The following is a 22,366-nucleotide window of genomic DNA, read 5'->3' on the forward strand; positions in this document are numbered from 1 at the left end:
ACGAAGAGCACGAAGGCCACCAGCAGCAGACAGCGCAGGAAGAGCAGGTGGAAGCGGAAGTGGCTGGGGTCAGGAGGGACACGGCGATGCACAGGTTGGCCAGCTGGAACAGAGTGTGCTGCGCGTCCTGCCAGTCGTGACACGAGCCCAGCTGCTCGCTCTCCGTCCCCGCGGCACCTCCTGCCGAGCGCACTGTCTCCCCTCCAACCACTCCTTCCACGCCAAAGTCTCCTCCTCCCTGGCCATCCACTTCAGAACCGCTGGCATCGAATAGTGTTGCAGCTTGAAATACCTGAATGTTCATAAGTATGACAGTGAAATCATCCATCATCATCAATCATCAATCATCATCATCATCTATTTAAAGCCTCATTATTCACAGCAGTTTAATCAAAGTCCTCAGGCACACAAACACACAGACTTTCAGCTGAATACATCAACTCTAGTACTAAACTACAGAAACCCAATTTTAATTTGTTCACAGCTGTTAGCAATGCTTTATCGAACAGAAGCTCACTCTATATCCCACACTGAATCAGAGGATTACACCCCTTTAGTGTGGCAATATTTGTGCACATTTACGATTCCACAAAAAAGAGAAATAGACTAGACTAATGATTCTAGAAGATGACTAGTCCTTGACAGGCTCAATGCAATCCTCGAAGAACAAACAGATTCGCGTTTTTTACTGCACTTCTGGGAACAAGCTATTCGGTCGAACAGACCAGGGAGATCCCTCATCTAAAAGCAAATTGAAAAGTCCAGGGTTCTGTTCCAAGGATGGCTGCTGCCTCCAACAAAACTCTTCCTCGCCGTCATTTTATCGACGTGCTCATCATCTACGACAGTAGAAGAGCTTCTCTTTCTTTCATTCGGCAATCGACATTGAGAACTACTGGCGTAGTGGATGGCAGGAAGATAATGATGACACCAATTTACAGACATCAGAACGAATTCCGTTTCTTGTCAACATCGTTCTTCAACCTCCACCAATTTTGCTAGAGGACCACAAGGGAGGCAATTACAGAAATAGTCTGTCTACAACGTCTGGTAGTAACGACTAGAAATATTTAGGGCATGCACGTGGTAGTACATAGCATGTAGAAATAACATAATGAAGTATCTAGGACAGACAAGTAGTAGTATATACCATCTAATGCTAACGAGATGTCCTCCAGCCGGGGTGGAGACAGTTCAGCAAGTACACTCTGTAGTGTTGACGACTTACACGTTGAGTCGAAAGGTCAAATGTCATACAAAAGAGTCTAAAGAAAACTGGTTCATATGTAGCACAGACAGGAAATAAAAAAGGAAAAAAAAATATCAAGGCGTTTACCTGTCGGGTGGTGTTGATGATCAAAGTGTTGAAGGCAGGAGATGTGATCTGTAGAAATGGGGTGCGACCAGAGTTTTCACCTGCTGTGTTCGACTGTTGAGTCGTGGCTGTCGCCAAGACCAGCGAGTTGTTGACAATCATCATGACTTCTTAGCTCTCGCGAGCCACGTCTGGATTCAGCCGGATATTAACGGATGGAAGACCTGGCAAAGGTCACTGAGCATGTCTGTACCCTGGTCTCTCTGTGTCGTGAGGCTGGTTTAATTCACACCGCGTACCCTGCAAAAGTTTGCCGAAAAAAGACTTTTAAGATATGTTCGATGATGATGATGATGATTTATTACTTTCTTTATAATGCAATTGATTCTTTATAGAAGATTTTGTGTATTTAACGTAAAGAAAGAAATAAACTGTCAGTTAACCGATTCACTGTAGTCTTGGCATGTCCTCGCGCTCCGTGTTTATTTAGACTCATGCAAATTTTGATGACCACAGCCGATAACCGCCTTGACAAGTTTTTTTTTACAAGTACCAAACTGATTTTATTCTGTTCAAATATCATGAAAGGACGCATTATTTTTCTTCACCTTCAAATTCTTGGTGGAAAAATGAAGTTTTTGCATGAGCTAAACTGAAAAAAGTCCTTGGAAGCCAACCAAAGCTTTGATGGCGTGTCTGTGCCAAATGGCGCCTGTCACTCTAGTCAGAAGTTCCATTTCTCGCGGTCAGTCAGACGGGAAATGACATCATCAAACTCGCCACAGCATTCAGGTTCTGCATCAAATGTCCTCTTCTACAATTTGAATTGATCAGAAAATCTTCTGTGGACTGTAATTCCATCATTGCTTCTCCCTCACAGACGGCAGACAAGGTGTTGCAGGTCCTGACCTTCTGGATCCTGCCATTCTTGTGCTTCTGGTTCTTGTGTCGCTTTTATTTAAGAAAGCGAGAGACAGTCTGGAAGTTTCTAGCATCAGGCACACTCTTAGCCATGGTTTGAAAAAAGTGAGCCGTCACCACAAACATATGAAAGATTCTAATTGAAAATCACGCATCGACAAACCATTTAATATCTTCCTTTGCAATGACAGATGGCCCTTTCTTGTCCTCTGTGTGTGTGTTTGCGCTTTAATGAAAAAGAACAAGACATGGGCAACGTATAAGAGACAGAAGAATAAACAAGTATATGGACTACGGAAGAATAAACAACAATATCGAGGATGAATAAAAATAAATACAGAAAACACAAAGAGGAACAAAGTAACAGGGACTGATAGTATCGTGATGTTCGCTGGTCCTACGGCGCTCTGTCTCTGTCTCTCAAGTAAAGAATGGTGCGTGTGTACAGAATACAATCACAACAGATACAGCAAAAATAAGTCATATTAACTCGCATTCTCATTGTCTCTTCATTTCATCATGCTTACACAAAATTAATCAAGTGGAATCAAAATTAAAAAAAAAAATCGTATCGTTGCAGTAAAATTATTTGTAATTCTTTCCATTTAATGGAAACGATAGTAAGACGGTTATTATCCAAGCAGCATCTTGGTAGTGAATGGGAGCCGACAGAAAACCAAGAGAGACGCCCCCTACAGGTCGTGACGTCATCAGGGGTTATCACCCTTGTCACCTCGCTTGCTCCAGCCAGTAAATTTGAGTTGAGGGTCCCCTGCGTTTAGCTGATTTATAGTCTATCAGATAGACTGCACCCCTCCCCCACATACCCGCTTTAATTCACCTCCCAGCTTCAGATCTTAAATATGAAAATAGTTTTCAGTTTCGATTAAAATTGAAGAAATCGAAAGTTTGTGATTTTACGGGTATTCCAGTGTTCCTTCCCCTCCTTCTCTCCTCGTAGTGGGAAATCACCTCTAAGGGAAAACATTTTCCCGCCAAAGCAAGCAACTAAAAGACACATGATCACGTGATCACGTATTTTTAAAGCAACAGTTTTAAAGAAATATTCCAGAAAAAGCTGTTGCCAAAACGGCGCGACGCTGGTCAACGCATAATAACTGAAGTCACAGAGGACCAGAAGGAGGACAGGAAGACTTCAAGACAGAAACACTACAAGACGGAGGAGGAGGAGGAGGCGGCGGCGGAAAACAAAACTCAATCAGAATCTGAGCCTTTCAAGGGGGAAAAAATCCCGCTTGAATTATTTCTGCGCGAGCTCGCTAGGCAACAAAACTGCTGATCGATATCACCGGTTCGAATCGTGAATCTCGTTCCGAGCCTCCATTGTTCGCTGCCCAGCGGATTGACTCAGCTGCGTGCAATGGAAGTTTGCATACATTACAAGTTCCCCCGTGAGTCCAGATCCCTTGTTACAGGAGACAGAAACCTTCCACAGGTCTAGAAACCTCCAGACATGCTCAGGTCACAAATATCAAGTGTGTTTGCCATCTTCCTGCCATCTTCCAACAAGAGCTCTGCCATCTTCCCTAAAATTCATTCTCCGTTTGAAAAGTGCGTTAATTGGACAAACTGCTCAAAGATTGTTGTTTTGTTTTTACTTAAATTTAAGATAGTGAATACAGGAGTTTGCCATGTAACGTATTTTATATAAAGCTGGGTACAGGATGTTTAGTCTGTAATGTATGGTAATGTTACTAAAAATAGAAACGCTGGACGTTAGGGTTACTAGGTGAAGGATCCTTAGTCCATATGCTCCGTTAAAGTTAATGAGCAAAGGATAATTAATTAACGGATGGATTTTAGAGGTTGGAATTTACAGGTGAGGTTGATATCGCCTGTTGATATCTGCAAAAAACGGAAACCATTCATGTTGGTATTTAAATGGTTGCTAGTCTGTATGGCAAAACTTATATGTAAGTTTTATTCCTCTTTCTTTGACTGACATCATTAAGCAACGGGATTCGTCATCTCAGAAGGTCATCGCCGGGTTCGACTGGAGACGAATCTGCTTCAGACATTTTAAACACGATTGTTTAATACCTCCGCAAGTAATCTGTGCTAGCCATGGCAGTTTTCTAGGAAAAAAACAAGCTTGTTCAGTCTTGGCAAGCAATTTAATATCACCGAAAGAGATTGAGAAACTTTTTTTTCTCTTGAGAGAATGAAAAATTATACTGGGCGAAAACTGATGTCTGGGCCAGTGCGTAGCGGTGGCGGGTAGGATGACAGGAAGAAGAAGGAGGAATTGCAGGAGCAGACTGCAGCCTCTGGCATCACATTGCAAGACATGTCTGTGAAGCTCAAAGTGCAGAGTTGAGTCTCGAAGTTTCCCTTTCTGTCCTTCATCTTGTTTTGATGCTAATCCGTTACATATCGACAACAGCTTTTTCCTGCACTTTGCAATATTCGCCCCTGGACCCAGGCGCCTCGCTTGTCCAGAACATATGGGTCTCCCTCTGCCAGTGATTGAAGACAAACTTCGTCCGGCCACCAGACAGCAAAGACGACAACACGCCGGCATGATAGATTACTCGGCGAACTTGGTCTTTCAAAAAATGTGGCCTGTCTACTCTAGTGTGTTTGTTTTTTTCCGTTTCATTTGCTCATGAATGTCATGCTTACCGTCAAAAGGATGAAACAAGTGCCACGAATGTGACTAAATTTTATGAAATGGGCGCTGTTAAAATGGTAGATAGACCACTGATATTATTCACTCACAAACCCAATAGCGCCCCGTAAGGTCAGTGGAGTGCGGCGTGAGGTCAGGGAGGATGTCAGACGGGATGGGGTGGGGACGACTCGACCCCTTGCCAATGCGACCACCACAAAAGACAACTCTGAAAAGAAACTACCAGACCACTACAATGAGACGATTCGACCACTGCCAAAAGAGTCCTACTCAACTGACCATTAGTATCACAAATCAGTTCCCGAGACCTTCAGTAAAAAACAAAGAAACAAACAAACAAACAAACAAACAAACAAACAAACAAACAAACAAACAAACAAACAAACAAACAAACAAACAAACAACCAACCAACTGCGAAATATTTTTCATGCATACACCCTACTTGAGTTCCAAAAGTAGCCTGATGCAGATCTCACAACAATACAATTTCTGTCATTGGGGGTCGTGTCGTCTCATGGCAGTGATTCATTTATCTCACGAGAGGGATCGAGTCGACCCCTGGCAGCGGTCGAGTTATTTCACCGCACGGGTCGAGTTCAAAGGTCGAGTGGTCTCACGGCTGTGGTCGAGTCGTCCGATCACCGTCCGCACGAGGTGCTGTAAGGTCACCCGCCAGCTCTGACCTAACCTCCCCTTTATAATACCTTTAAAAAAAAATTATTCGAGCCGCAACCTTGATTAACCCCTTGCGACAGCGGGACTCAGAGCCCAGCAGGAGCTCATCAAATAATATGCTTTTGCTCTCGGCCTCAGCTGCAGTGTCGGCCCTGCAAGCCGCAAATGACTTTTTCACGATGGCGTTAACAGGCTCATCGATTGTGCTGCTGCAGACACCCGGCATCGTGGCCAGCCAGACATGGAGGGACTTGAGATTTTTAAGTCGGCGTGTCAAGTTCGACACTCCAGGATCTTTTCTTAATATTAAGCGTTTTTATTTCTTTTGAAGTGAAAAAAATAGCTTCTATCGTGGGGAAAAATTGTGTATCGACGTGGGGCTGGTTGCACGAAGGTGCTTAGGATTTTTTTCTGTTCCTAAAAGGGTTCGGAAATTCATTAATGAACGGCATGGTAGCCAGTGATAAAAAATGTTCCCACTACAGTGAGAATGTAATCTCGCTTTGGGACAACGGTCTGTACGTGATACCTGTTCACGGCTTTAGATATCAGGTAATTTCGTTTTTGAAATCTGGATATTCAGAATGTGTTTTGTTTTCCTTTTTTATCCTCGTTATCCCTTTGGAATGTCCCATGAAGCGGAAACATTGTCCTATCAAAGAATCGAGCTAGTTATACAGCCAGTCGGTCATAGACAACTCGCCCTACTAGAGTTGTGTTCCGTTTTATGTCGTGAAAGGAGATGAGACTGATTAAAGGACTAACGGGATGAACATTTTTTTCTAGTGATTGGATAATGTTCAGTAACAAATATTACTTCTCCAAATCTGGGTGAAAAACCATCTTGCCTCCCCGAAATACAAGCCCACACATATCACCCAGCACAGAAAGAGGTCAAATGCTGACCCCGGCTTTCCCATTGGCTGAGGCCTTGATGACGCGAGCGTTTCCAGGTACAACTATAACGGTTGTGATGGTAACCGACTGTTCATGCTGATGGTTTGAGGCCTGTGAAGTTTTTATGTAACCGTCGTGAAAATAAACTTTGACAAACTTGGTCACACATTCGTCCAGACTTTCATGGACACGCTTACAAACCCTTTTCCCTCGGGAGTGACCTTTGACATTTCCTGCCACTAGGCAAGTACGCGGATCGTTTTGTAGCTGTCGACGTTAAAGGGAAAACGATATACATCGAGTGTTATTTTCTCTTATCACTTTCAGGTCAAAGTTGAAAACAAGACTAGGAAAACGCTGTTAAAATATTGTGTTGCAGCCGTTAATATTGTTTGCTTTTAAACACGACGATTTTGTATGATCTTTTGTGTGTGTGTGTGTGCTTGCTTGTGTAACACGAGAACGAGAAGACATTTTAAAAAATAGACATAAACTGTGGAGAGATGGAAAAGGAGAAGGCGAGTGACAAATAGAAAAGTTCGAGAGGAAAGCAAAACAAATTACGACATATTAAACAAAAATTCGATCACTGAGATAGACAGACGAGTAGAGCGAATAAATTTAGGGTTTGCCGAAGAATCTCTTTCGCAGAGATATACGATATACAGAGCTGAAACACTTTATCACGGGTGGATTCCAGAGTGATCACTAATCCATTTTTCGGACATTTATCTTCTCTTTTCTCACCCACTCACTTTTTACACGAGTCTGCTGCTAATCATTGTCGTCAGACTCATTGTTTGACATTTTTCTTTCACTCATTCCCTGCAAATCTCCAACACGTCATTGAGCCCACGGACCCCCTACCCCACAGAGAGAGAGAGAAATAAGAAACATCCCCAAAACTTGGCTCTTACAGTGTCTGTTGTTCTCTCAAAATAAAAAAGGCCCTGTAAACACAGAAGAGTTTCAAGTTTGTTGCTTTAAGAACTTTTTTTCCTCCAAACTTCCTGGTCTGTCGCCAGGGCCTCCTTGGGTTACAAGCAAACAGCTTTCGGAAAGATCCATTTTCACGATAGTAATTAGCTAAAAGACAGATTACTAATCACATTAGCAGGCAAACACAAACCGCTCTACCGACCATGCTGCCATAGGAGATGTTAGTGGACATCAGGTATGAACTGGTGGGAGGAGGTCGGGGTGAGATCGTTGAATGGAGGAGTGTGCTTGCTCTGACTGATGTATGAGGAACCAATGATATGTTGTCTGCCATGTTTTAAGAAAGCACGTGGGCGAGCCAGTTTCACAATTTCCTCTGCTTTTTATCGTTTGAATCCAAACGTTTATAAAACTTGGCAACATATTTGTAGAATATGTGATTATGTTAGGTGAATGGGTTATAGGAGTAAAAAATGGATAAACTACATAAATATAACAAGATATTTGACAATAAATAATATGTCGCCTAATAAAACATGTAGAGTTCCTGCGATAGTTATCCTCCCTTAAGTATAATAATCGAGACGGGGTTGTGCTGAGCGCAAGTTACCTCCCCTCAAGTACAGCTAGTGTAGCAGTCTCGACGACACAAGGAAATGTCATTCGAGGTGACAAGGGAGAGGCGGTGGGAGTGGGTGAGCCTACAGATTTTATGTCTTTGCCGACATGTTGCTTCGTCAAAGATAATCACGATGGCATAACTAAAAGGTCGGGTGTGAATTAAACAGGTGATCTCCCCTTGTTACAGGACAAGCCCCAATTGTATTTAACCCTTGCTTGAAAATCCGCGTTTCATTGTCGTGCAGGTAGTGCTACAAGAAAGAGAGCCTGACCTTATCACACTGATAGCCTGTACATCCGCCCAACACGTCCACCATCTCCTCATCCTGGGAGTTGTCACCCCTTTCCGGCCACCTCTGGTCATAACGTGACGAAAGGCCCAGACATGCCATTGTCCGTAACTATGGTAACGAGAAAGCTATAGCCGATTACAAGCTGGCCGGGTGAAGATGAATGGACGCGGGAAGACCCAGGCCTGTGATAGATTTAGTTCTCTCCCCTTTCCATCATCAGCGCGGATGGCGTGCGATAACTCTAACGGCCTGTCAATACCCTTTCGTTTTGATCCTAATTGCTCCCCTACTGTCGTTGACCGAAGACTAAAGCTAGTGCTGGTAGGGAGATCACTTTCCTCGCGCCCGTGGCGTCGCGCCATTTGTCTTTCGTGTCTTCTTCATTTCCTCTTTAGTACGATGATGCACTGCTGGCCGGACAGCCAGGCCACGACTGTCGCTCGTGCCGACACAATTATTTTGTTAGTCTTACAGTTCACAGGTTGGTAAAGTTGATGGACTGGTGTTGATTGTGATCGAACGCCACACACCATGTACACACACACACATACATAAACCTTTTCTCTCTCTCACATTTTCACAATCTCTCTCACTTAATTACACACACACATCCTAGTCTTAATGTATATTTAATAGGTATTTGAAAATAAAAAAGATGAGCATTAAAAACGATAAACGAAACGGCCTAACATTCAGGTAAAATCGTGTTGAAACATCAGTATTTCAAGTGACTGCTTGTGGCCACCTGTTTGAAAAGTAACTTTTTGCTGTCACAACAACAACACATTATTTATCAGTCCAGGGCAATAAATAAAATAGAGAGACGTAGGGGGGACAGAACAAAAGCGGAAATGACGTCAATCGTGGCATAAATAATAAAGCACCCTTCCAACGACTCCTTCAACAATAACAAATAAAAAGCAGCGGTTGTTCGCAAAGCAAGCCAAACACAAATATGTGCACTTATGATGCTTCATGCCGGCCCAAGCTGCTCTGTCGGAAGTAATCAAGACAGGAACACTTATCGGAGACAGATAAAGATGCGCCTGGCCGCTGAGGTTCATCCGCTCTCAGACTGCGGTGGTTCGAGGCTGATGAAAGATGCACGGGTGAGTAAGAGATCCTGCGAAGATGCGCATCAAACGAGGGAAGATTCCCTGTCTGTCCTGTCACGTAAGACAGTCGATGTAAGAAGGCAGATGACTGCCACATCGATAATACGAACTTGACCGGCTGCTTTGGTCAGAGCTGACATACCTACGTCAGTCAGTGCTCCCTTCCAACACAAAACATTGTAAACAATTTATTTTGGAGGCGGTTTCCTAACCATTAAGTGACAGTTATCCTTTCATCATAAAGATTGTAGGTTGTCCTTCGATGTACCAGACTAATGCTCACATGCTCAGGGGCCAATTATAGAACTTTCTGTGGCTATCGACCTCAGCATCCAGTGGTTTGGAGGACATGTCTGAAAATTCTGGTGCGAGACTGTCTGGAAGACTGGCCAGTAAACCCTCCCTTTCCTAAAGTAGTACTCGGACTAGCAGTGCACGTGCGTGTGGCTACCGAGCGCCACTATCTCCTCACGTTCGCTGTAGGCCAGCTTGTGGCGATCAGAATGGAACATGTGTCCACTGGCCAACAAACTTTTCCCTGATCAGAGAAATATTGAGAGCTTTTCGAGACACTTTGAGACATGGGCGCGGTTTGCAAATATCCAGACTGGATTAGAAGGATCAAAGAGAAAGTAAAAAACGAAAGAGGATACGGGAGAGGTGGAGGACAGAAAGGAAAAATATTCCTCTGCATTGCCTTTTTAAAAAAAATTGCATCATTTGAGGATGTATGTGTGTGTGCTGGGTTGGGAGGAGTGGTTTTTACCCTAAGACTACAAGTTTATATCACCAGTAGTAAATATGAAGAAAAAGAATGGTATGACCGAGACGAGATCTGAACTGAAGACATCCAGTCCTCAATGCGTTGGTGACAAACGTTTCAACCTTATCGTGAAGACAAGCAATTGGTTGCTATGGTAAGTAGCTGTCGCGATTGGTCTTGAAGAACAAGACACCGCTTAAAAATCAGACGCACCCTTGGGCTTAAATCAATGGAACAAGAAGTGTTTTCTTGACCTCCTCCTTACCCCCGAGAAGGACGAGGTCTCGAAACAAACGAATCGATCAACCGTAAATAGCTTGAGCTCGAATTCATGTCTGGCTTGTTATCCGTTTATACACAGGTCAAGCCTGTAACCTTTGTTCATCCGAACTCGTTCTGTAAAACGTGCAGGTCGGGTCCTTCGGCACTCTTGGACCCTTGGGGTGGCGGGTGGCGGGTGACAGGTGGCGGGTGGATGCGATTGCGTTCATCGAGCCTAAAGCCCTCGCTCGCCGGCGGTGGCGCTGCCAGCTTTATTTGTGACGACTGCAGATCAAAGTCGAGCGGCGGAGGGTTTATCTGCCTGACAGGTCGAGTAATAATTAATAAAATCTGACTGCCAGCAGAATGAGTAATCTGATTAGTCTGGGAATCCAGGAAGCACCCGCATCTGCTGTCGTCGCGTTATCTCACAAGGGAGAGAAAAGGTGTGTGGGTGGAGGGCAGACGAACTAAACAGATCTTCCACCCCTGATCCTAAAATAAACAACCCCGAATGCTAAGGACCACCGCATACTTCACAAAGAGAGATGGAATGACTATCACATAAATAAGTCAAAAGATCACCTCGACCCAGCAGTTAACCCTTTCTCTACCTTTCCTCACGGGGAATCGCACGGCTAGACAATCGGAGACTGCGTAAAGCAAGATTAAAGAATGAGAAGGAAAGGACGGAGAGCAGACCGTCGAAGGAAGAAATGAAAAGAATACGAGATTAGCGTATTCTGAATGTGATTGCACGTTAACTTTCTCGTTGGTATTTTAAACGCTTCATGTAATATTTACCACAGTGGACCGTGGTATGAAACCACGTTGGTGAAAGCACGAAGGGTTAAATTTCTTGACCTACAGGGTCTCCTGATTTCCTGCAATCGACTGACTCTGGGAATGTGTCATCTGGTATCTCGTTTTCTAACTCCTTCATGGCAGGTAAACATTCTTTTTCTCCCAAATCAAACTGCTTAATTTGTTATCAACAACTGGTCAGCAACAGCAGACCCCAGAGAGACTTGCAGGAGACTTGTGTGTTTATGTTTACAGCACACGTTGAGGAGACTTGTGTGTGTTTATGTTTACAGCAAGCGTCAGAGGAGCTTGTATGCCCCGGTTTCCAGCATATCTGCTCCAGTCCAGTCTTTAGTTGTGTGGGATCTTTGTGAAATGTAAAGAGTTTTTTTTTTACCTGTCGCAGGTAAGACACTTCAACACAACAAAGTTTCGCTTCTGTTTTCAAAACATTTGTACCCCAAGCGACATGTCGATAAATAACTTGGGCTGACAGATGGCTAAGACTATACAAAATCTGTTTAAAAAGTCACCAGTTTACATGGCATGAACAAAGATACCTATATATGGATGACAAAAGCATGTCGATATACACAGTGATGTCACCTAGTTGTGCACAGAAACACAAAATCTCACGCATGACCTAGCCAACGAGTTGCTAATATGCCAAGACCAACGCATACAAGCATCTTCTGATTGCAAACAAAAATACTGCAACCTCTGCACAAAATAAAGTCACTTGTTTACTCAAGACTAGAATATCATCACTTGTTTACGCACGTGACAAACGACTCGCACATTCACGCGCGGTAAATATATTCTTTGTGCGAAGACAAGATGTCGGGCTGCGTCCGCCTATCAAACTAGATCTTTATAAAAAAAATGTCAGCTTCCTTACAAGTTTGTTTTGTTTCTTTCTTTTTTTTTTTTTGTCTGATTTGTTCTCTCTCTTTTCTCTCTCTATTTTTTAAAGGAAACCTTCTGAACAGTTTTCTGAAGGGTGCAAGAACGGGGAGTTTATTGGTACCCCACTGGGGTCATTTAGAATAAAAGGTTCAATAAACAAATAGGCAATCAACATAAAAACAAAATATATAAATAAGGTATTACCCATAAACAAACATACAGTGAGAATAAGCAAATAAAAAAAAAGTCAGGTGGCACCAAGGTACGATAGGAATCAATAAAGAAGTCTCTCACTTATAAGATGCAGTAGCAACTATTATAGGAGTATAGAATTCTCAGAAGGAAAAATAAATATAATCTTATATTTTGTATCTCTTTTATCTGCCAGACTTTCAGATCCCTGTGCGGAACTTTCTAGAATCTCTAACAGTCGTATACGACTACTCCTGCTTTTTATATAATTGCACCCCGGGCCACAGCAGGGCGCGCGGCAAGGAAAATCGTTAGCATCCCCCCATTTGAACTCCAGTGCAAAAGCTCTCGACAATCAGGGGGCCTCCAGCGTCTTGAGTCAACCGCCTAAATAAACTTTTCAAGCCTTGAGCGCTGACCTTTACAATGGAAAGATAGACGAGAAATAAAACAGCCAGTACAAGGAGTTGAAAAAAGTGCGTTTAGAGGAAGAAGACATCGTGAGGGTGTAAAGCGGTGTGAGGGCTGTGAAGAGTAAGTAAGGAAAATAAACGAGGTTTTAAACTCACGGAAGGATGGAAAGGAAAAGGTGAGGATAAGAAGAGAGAAGAACAAAGACGAGGTGATTGAAAGATAACTTTAAAGGATTAGAGACTTGAGAGGAGGAATACTGTTTCCTTCTAAGAAAAAAAAACCAGATACTCAAGGATCGAAGTTTGTCAAGTGACACTTGGGACTCCTCTTTGTCTCCTGAAAGAAAAAAAGGTGGGAGATTGCGTTCGTCGGGGTCGACGGATCTGCACTCCAGTAAACAAATGAATTAAACAGACTGCTCAAGAGCGTTTAGGGTGGATTCCATCAAGCGCAAAGCACTCTCCAGTAACAGCAGAGGCGTGCTTGACGAGAAAGGAAAGGCTGTCGGCTTCTGGGTTACACGCCTTCTGAATATTCTCGAGAACCACATCAATACCTGAGCGAACCATCGACAGTGTATGAGTGCCAGAGGTCATAGGTGTTTTCAGCGTATAGTTTCCAATGCAAATAGCTTTCATGAAAATGAAAAAAAAAAAAATCAACAGTTAACACCAAATATGCTCAAGGTATATATTTAGAATAAAAATTTCAGTCGGTAAATAAAGTGACATTCACCTAGCACCCAACAATGGGGATGACTAATGTGAATCAATCAACTAAACTGTGAATTGATATTTTAACCTCTTGTTGTGGACTGACATAAATTAACCTGAGGGCCAATGCGAGAGCTTCTGCTAATGAGAACATTATTTAATCAGCGGGCAGACTTGCAGGACACCGTGCAAAATGAGGTCCTGGCCTTTTTATTCCAACCCACAGATAAAAACTGCGATGCTGAACAAACGATAGTCGGGAGAGAGGGAAGGGAGTTAACTCGTGGCCCAGCCCTCGGGGTTGTCGGTCGTGGCGCTAATACAACAAGACGGATGTTGTGCTGCGGCGCGCGTCTCCTGTGGTCCTAACTATAGTTCCCCGACTCCTCCGAGGTTTGGTATCGCGCCGCCGACAGGTCGCTGGGGCGGTCACCGTGTTTCCACCGGTCGGTTTATCTTCTCTGTTTTGATTGTGGTTCCTCCGAATATATGTAGCAGGCAGTTACACTGTGCTGACGGTTCATGGACTACCAGGCAGGGACGACTCGTTCTGCAGCCTCCACCTTCTTTCCATTACCTTCCATCTCTTCTCTCTTTTGTCAATTTTTATCTCTTATTTGTGCCTCTCTCTCTCTCTTTTTAATTTTTTTTGGCACAAACCTCAACCCTGGATGTGTAGTATGTTCTCGAGCGCACTAACCATCAGCCTCCCATTAATATGTAATTACAAAATTAAAGTTTGTGCATGGGTCGCTCAACTCACAAAAATTAAAGGTGCATCCCACGAGACTGCAGCAAAATGGTGGAAATCGCGCCAGTCACCTACACCATAGCAAAAAGCAGAACACCCTCAAGAGGCATCAAGAGAGAGTGCGATTTACAAACAGACAATCAGTGTCAATCTATCCGACCAAAAAAAAAAAAAAAAAAATTACCCTCAACAGACAATCCGAGCCAATCTGTTCGCAAATACCATGCAGTCGATGCACAACAGCCGGCAGGTCATGGAGGCGCCGTCCCGCAGAATCCCGCCAACTCCCGCGAGACTGTCACCTAGCGGCTGCCGCCATCGGCACGTGGAGGTAGCAGTCAGAATTCATCGGCGCCTCATCTAGCTAATTTGTGGCTCTCCCTTTTCTTCTACCCGGCCTTTGAAACAGATATGGTGATCGATATCTGCTTATTTAGCTTGGGTAAGTGCTCTCTGGAGTGAGTATTACCCACGGGAGGGGCGGGAAGTAGGGGGGTGTTGGTCGATCCCGATCGTGGCCAGCTACATGGAAACAAAAGGCAGGGTCCCCCTCCCCTCCTGGTGCACAGGCATATCGGCCGAGTTTCAGGTCGCCAGCAAATTGTCGTGGATCGGGTCGACAAACATAGATGTTCCATTTGAAAGTTGGCGGCACCGGGAGCAGGTTCCTCTGTTGTGTTGAAATGCTTTTGTCAGCAGTCGTACAACTGTGGACTGTGTGAGAGATCGATGATGAAGTAAAGCACGACGAAATATTAACGATGTGAGCGCATGTATGCACACATGCACGGTCGCCCGCTCTCACACATGCATGTTTACCCGATACAAATTCCTAGGGTCCTCAAAGTCGACAGCAAAGTCTATGGAAGACATACATACATCAAATTATTTTAGAGACGAGGTCGAGTTATGGAATTGTTTTTTCTAAATTTTGGGGGCTAGCATAGTACAAGAAACTTCGATTTCCTGAATGAACAACACCAACTGTTCTCATCACTATTCATAAAAAGAGGTCAAACATATATGACGACACAAAAATCCACGAAAATTATTGGCTGTTGCTATGACAACCAAGCGTATCCAGGCATATTCCCAAAGTCCATGGTTTCAGCATGTTCTTGTGTTTCTGATGTTTGTAGAAGTGTATTTCGAGAAGGGAAGATATTTAAAAATTATTTACTCAGATTTAAACAAAAATTTCTTTTACAAAGCTCAACCCAGTCACTTGAAAAACAAAATTGTACTGTTGTAGGCCTTTAACTTCTTATAGTGTCTTCATCATCCGTCGTTTGAGTGTACATAGTAGAGTTGACTGTAAAAGAGTTATTATTCGATCTTGATGAAGGTTCGAAACTCATACGAATGGCAAAACAAACAAACAAACAAACAAACAAACAAACAAAAAACAAAACAAAACAACAACAACAACCCAACAACAAACAAGCAACCAAACAAAAAAACAGTACCAGCGCCATTATTAGCTTTAGCGCTAACTCATGAAGCTGCATTAATAACAAAATCCCAGATGCCATCAGATTAGCGCAATTATCAGCTGAAACGCTTCTGACAGCTGCCTGTTGTCGGCGCTCTGCTGACGCCACGAGAAAACCATGGCAACGAGGGTCTGACATTTTTTCCCACAGGCGATCACAATATACAACTGTCCGATGACTACAAAGTCACGTTTATAGACGACGTCCAACATCGTTGTCAGAGAAAGTTGTGGCTGTCTGTATAGATGAAGTACAGTACCCGGGTCATCTGCTAATGAGGCCGTTGAGCTCAAGTTGTCAGCACTCAAGGTTATTTAAACAAAACAAAAAAACACCAGAAAACTGCGTCAGGTGAGTTTCCCTTCCACTACACACAAAGAACTGCTACAGCCAAAGGTCGCGAGGTTACTTTGGGCAAAGCTTTTTTTTTTTATACAGCGCTCGAACAGTCTAAAACAGTCCATCAAACATACACGCAGGAAAAGGAACCCGGGTCTGTAGAATTCTGTTGGTGTTTGCGCTCGAATACTCTGAGAACTCGGTTAATGATATTCCACGACAAACACATCCAGACATCCAGGATAGAGACGACAGGCAGAGGACGAGGGAATATTGATAGCATTGCGAATATCACAGTGAACCCTCCTCACTGGAACAGCGTGCACGAGGAGATAAAACAGTTCGACACAAGGCAGGTGCTGTTGTTGGTGCTGTGGTTAATGTTTAATATTAATCTTTGTTGTTATTATTTAAAACCTGAATATTTCGTGGGTGAGGTTTAGAAGTGCCGGTTGCAGTTACCTTTGATTTTATTTGTTCAGACAAACCGTTTTTTGGAACAGTTATGGGGAAGTAAGGAATGGGGAAAAACTCGGATAGAGTTTTCCCCCCACCTCCCAAAACAATCAAACAAACAAACAAAACCAAGAAAACACCTCACAAACGCTTTCTCAATGTCTATGTTCGCACATCGTCATGCGGTTTCTCTAAGCCTAGACTGTTCCTCATGCCATAGATTAAGATGTAATTAATTAAGACTACTTAAGATTAATTAAGACTGCAAGCTACACCACAGTTAGGGCGTCCTCATGCAAGCGCCCCCAGCGGCTGACATGTCAATCCTCAGGTCACAGCCGCTGTTGATTCTGCACCGGGTGCCTAGAGCACACTCTCGCACATGCTCAGTCCACTTCCGGGTGCTGACGTCAACTGCCTATTCGTCGGAGAATATATTGCACCATTTATTTTGGTGCCCTGGCGCCAGACTGCTCATCCTCTCTAACATCCAAGTCTTCCTTCTATCCGACCTTCCGCCGTGTTTGAACCCTGGGTAATTAACCACGGAAGTGAGTGTGAGTCATGAGCTTGGGATTGGGAAAGCCATTGGCTAATCTTTATAGTTATATGAAGGTGAGATCTACTGCAATTTCACCGGGTAGTAGTGGATGCAACATACTGCCATCTTGTGCAAAGGCCAGCGAGGTATGAAGATGCTCAACTTTAAAGGGAGGAAGGGGCAAAGTTCTGACCTCCTCAATATATTTTGCATCCTGGTTCCTACGCCACTAGTTTAGGCAAGTCGAGTTTTTCTAGAGATTGAAAGGAATGATAGCCAGACTGCTTGGGCTCTCAAGCCTCACCTGCACTGACTGACTGACCATACATAACAGAGTGCGTCCACCCCTTTAAATTATGGCTACTGCACCGGCAAGCGGCCTGCTAGTGAAACCTTTAGCCCTGACATCACAGCTCATGTGATCTTTCATATACAAACGCCTTAACTAGTACATTAATTAGTAATTATTTTTACAAATCCCCCTCTACACCTCAAGCAGCGCCTCTTCCACGCCCCAACACGCACACAATCAAACACACGTCCGGATACATACCCTGAAATACGTTCAGGATTACTGACGCATAACACAGAAAGCACGTGATGCGAACGTACCACTCTTACACACGCACACGGAGAAATACGTAGACAGTTACACGATATACTCATCTGTCTATGCGTATGCTTGTGTGTGTGTGTGGAATGGAGGTGCATGCAGAAACTCTTGGAGACAAGACGTCCGCGTTGGACTGCTGTCTGGAGGCTGTTGACAGCACATCTTTAGGCCAGGAGCGGAGGAGAAAAACGAACTCTAGACTGTAAAGTCTTTATTATTGACATCTTGTCACCAAAGGCAGCGACTGCAGTACTGCCTGAGTGCCACAAGGTGACAGCCAGCTATTGCCAAAACTTACTTCTCAGCCAGAATTTAGGTCTGACAAACCGCTCTAGCTTTAATTTATAAAATATCTGGATATGTGTTGACTTGTCGAGAGGAGTAGAAGACTGGGCAACCACCCCTACCATGTAGACAGACTCGCTCACTTCTACAACTCATACACAAAGTAAATACCACGGACTTGTATTACTGGACTGCTGGCAGACGATTTTTTTTTCTAGTTAACTACTAAAACGAGGCAGGTGTGTACAAAGCTTCCGGTTTAGTCCCATTCTTTATTTAGGCTCGCCGAGACTAACAGAGGAGAACTTCGCAAGAGACTAAGCATTGGTCTTGGCAGACAGCAGTCCACCTATACACGTCCATGGTAAATACAGACACACCTTATACTCCCTAAGGGTCAGGACAGGGTCACAGTGAAGTCATCGTTCTGAAAAGATGGATCCTATGTTTATTTCGTCAGTTTTATTTCATTTATATTGATTCCTTTTTAAAGGAAGAGGCTTAATATATAAATGAATTTATCGTTGGGATGAATACCCTTTATTCACTTCCCAGAACAGGGATGGGGATCGTCCGGCCCTCGGGCTATATAGGCCTGCCAAATCAGACAGCATGGCCCCGCCATGGCACCTGCAGGTAAGACTTCATATTCACGACATATGATGTGCGGCTGTAGCTGCCCGAGGGGAAAATTCCTTTCACTTCTCTCTTCTCTTTGTGGACACGTGCATTCCTGATTGAATACGGGGAAAACAAACCAAGACAGAAAACGCGCCACCAAGCAAGCGAATGTGCGCATGCTCCAGAACAAGGAATCTGAAAAGTATTAAAGCAGATCCGTTTTCTTCTACAACTCCTCAAATTACCGCATCCCTCAACCCCTCCCACACACAAACATCAACAAAGGGCATCTGACAACCGTAAGCTGCAAACTTTTTATTCAAAAAACAAAACCTGAAGCTAACTACTGATTGCCTGATCTCTATCAATAATTCCTTTTCCTCTTTTGTTATTTTAACCAAAAGAGAATGTTATCGTAAAGCTGTTTGACACTTACTTGTCGGTCGGGGAATGGGGGATACCCTTTATACCTTTCGTCCACCGTGCCAAATTGAAAACGATGCCGGCGCCATTTACACCATTATTTTTAAAGGATACCTGTCGTCTCGAGAGGACCAAACAACCTCAGTCTGTACTTCCTGATAGCCATTATATCACTTGTGTTATTGGTCTAGAAGGCGCAGAAAAGATCGACTTACAACCCTGCATGACTGACGGTTAAGTGGTCAAGTAAAGTGGCGGACGGGTGGGAGAGGGGGACAAGACCAAAATAACCAGAGAACTAATCCCGAGGCATATAATATCTTACCAGCTAATCGATCTCTGCAGTGAAAAGCAGCCAGACACCAGGCTACCTAATCATTTCAAAATGAGGTTATCTACCGCTGCCAGCATCAGGCAGCAGGGCGAGGGGGTTGGGGTGGAGGTTGACGGGTGTGAGGGGGGGTTTGATGGGTGGGAGGGTAGGTTGAGAACTCGATGACCAATGGAACCTTCTGGGGGATCCGGTCAGGTTGGAGAGGAACCAGACAAACAGCTTCCGGTGACTTCACGTGGCGCCACGCACACGGTTGAATACTGACAGCTGCGATTGCTTTCTTCCTTCGCCATAGCGAGGTCTGGGTCCGGCTGAACCCAACATCCGAGGTCAAAAAGGTAAAAAAGGATTCAGGTGTCAGCTGACCCCCGCCAACGTTACCCACACTCGTCTGACCCCCCAACACTCAATATCCAGCACTCACTGTTTAGATCATACATCAGTCAGTGTTTTTTTTTTTTTTAATTCGAAAATAAATTGAAAGACTGTGTGTATATTATTTTTTTTCGTTTAATTTTCGGTTTAACAAAATTTCCCACACAAACTCCATTGGCTCACCAATTTTGTACTTCACACTAAGGTTTTCTCTTTGCACGTGTCGAATGTTTTCTCGGTGTCGGGTATTTTCATGTGAAATAGTCTAAGTTGCTAGCTGCGCAAAAAGACCTTCCTTCCCCTACTCTCCCCAACCAAACAACACACTCATCCTTCTCTGACCTAATCTTCCCATATATATATATCTTTCCCAATATCTGTCCCCAAGGATTTAGTATAACACATTGCAGTCAGAGTATTTACTGCCTACTTTGTAGCTGACCGCTGTTTACACACAGAGGCCAAAGGTCGAACAACAAAGCCTTACAGTCGGACCTCGGAGCCAGAGTGTTGAGCCTTTTATTCCTCCAGAAAAACTTTACTCCAGATTCTGTCCTGTCTGACTGGTATTTAGCTGTGTGCTGTTTTCCTCCAGGAAAGCCATTCGCGATTTGTATTTGTCTAAGAAAGCCATTTATCTCCTGCTTGCTCAAAAACAAAATTGATTTTGGCAGTTAGGTCTTGTTTTACTAAGTTTCTCCATTTCCTCCACGATTTGTCATGGCATCACAGAGCTACACCAGATCTTGGACTTTGCTAAGATGCGCACAGCCAACGGTTACATAGCATTCAAAACTGTCCAGCAAAGAAAGCATTGAGCGGAGGTAACGTTCAACACAAATATTTCCATTAAAATTTTTCTACTTTTAACGACTAAAAAAGTTCGTTTCGACGTGGCACATATCATATCTATTTATAAATACCATGTAAGAGAATTTCTTTGGAAAGGAAGAGAAACGGGAAGAAGAAAAGGAAGGGAAAATTGGTTACAGTGAACTAAATAAACACAAGAGAGAGAGGACGACCTTTTTTTGTAATCGAAATTCCGGCGAAGAAAATTATTTCCGGTTTCCCCATCAGTCCCCGGTAGACCCTGCCGCCATTTTCATAGGACACAACCAGTCTTCCGTAAACCGGAACAAGATATATCCCAGCATTCTCTCTGAAGCTATCATTTTCTGCTAGCAGACGAACATCACTTCCTGCCCCCCGACCTCCCTGCCTCTCCCCCCAACATTATAAAGGAGTTTCATGTGTGCACACGGCCAGCACATTCCGTACAGAGGGCGCCGCGGTCCCAAGCAAAACAAAATTTCATGTCGCTTGTCAACAACGGGACTGCAGTCGGCCAGCCAAAGGCTCTTCATCTGCTTCCGGTCTAAATTTCTGGAAGAGGAGGAGAGAGGATCGATACTTCTTGGTGGCAGCGAAATAAACAGGCTCTCAGCTGCTCCCTCCGTGTGTCCGGGCGGTGCCATCGGGTGGGACTCCCTGATCACATGGACAGTGACGTAGCTCTCAGGACCTTTAAAAACAAGAACCTGTTTTGCTTCTGTAAATTTTAAAGAATGGAAAAGGTTTTAAGCTTCAGCGAAGCTTGAAATGTATTTAGCAGACGTCGATGTAGTGCGACTAGATAAATATCGCCATGTAATTAAAACAAACAGAACGACAGACCAGAAACGGAAAGCCATCCAGCAGTATATATATATAAAAAACAAAACAAAACAAAATTGAAAACAGGTGGTTGTATATTGTACACCTTTTGTATAACTGTATAGTATAGTTATCTACTAAAACGAGGCAGGTGTGTACAAAGCTTCCGGTTTAGTCACATTTCAGATTAAGTACTAAAACGAGGCAGGTGTGTACAAAGCTTCCGGCTTAGTCACATTTCAGATTAAGTACTAAAACGAGGCAGGTGTGTACAAAGCTTCCGGTTTAGTCACATTCTTTGTTACGGCTCGCCGAGACTAACAGTGGAGAACTTCGCAAGAGGCTAAGCGTTGGTCTCGGCAGACAGACAGCAATCCACCTATACACGTCCGTGATGAGACAAATAAGAAAGTAGAAGACATTCGCCGGCTACCGGAGGTATTTTCGATAGATGCGAGTGTTAGTAGCGGTGCGCGTGCAGGACTAGACAAGGGCAGGACCACTCCACATACCGGGATGATGTAGTTATTGCCAAGTCTCGGCGAACTCTAATCAAGCTGATGTTTGGAGGTCAGAGTGTCAGAGTCAGTCAGACAGACAGCTGTAGTTTTTGGTGAAGTAGTTGTTCTAATTTTGTTATCCGAAACACGAGAAAAGTTGGACAGGAAACGAATCGGAATGGAAAAGGTGAGAATGGCAAGTTTGGGGTTGTAGGAGTGGAGGAGTGGTTAGTGTTTTGCGGAAAGAGAGAAAAAAAATAAATAAAGAGAAACAGAGAAAGAAAAGCTTTATGAAAGCTCCCACCATTTTCAATCTCTTTGCATGGGCAGGAGGTAGTCACACACACACTGCAACATCCAGTAAACAGAAGTAGGACACACCACGAAACAGCGAGCGGCCGTTATTTTGAAAAAAGCAGGTCACGCACAGGGGCCGTTACCATCGGAATGGGCGTAACGGCCGACGAGAAGGAACATGGCGAGGGCCGTGAACTAGAAA

General features: G+C 43.9%; 1 protein-coding gene across 1 annotated transcript in view; it reads right to left on the bottom strand.

Moving 5' to 3' along the window:
* Positions 1-31: 31 nt before the first annotated feature.
* The window catches only part of LOC112566774 (popeye domain-containing protein 3-like), a 70,378-nt gene continuing 48,043 nt past the window's right edge, over positions 32-22,366 (bottom strand). Inside the window, exons 8-9 of the transcript XR_003099694.1 lie at positions 1,337-1,615; positions 32-292 (exon numbers count right to left, since the gene is read on the bottom strand). The gene's annotated coding sequence lies outside the window, so the exon portion shown is untranslated. The remainder of the gene's footprint in view (positions 293-1,336; positions 1,616-22,366) is intronic.

The sequence above is a fragment of the Pomacea canaliculata genome, linkage group LG6, assembly GCF_003073045.1.
Source record: "Pomacea canaliculata isolate SZHN2017 linkage group LG6, ASM307304v1, whole genome shotgun sequence".
Taxonomy (NCBI): Eukaryota; Metazoa; Mollusca; class Gastropoda; order Architaenioglossa; family Ampullariidae; genus Pomacea; species Pomacea canaliculata.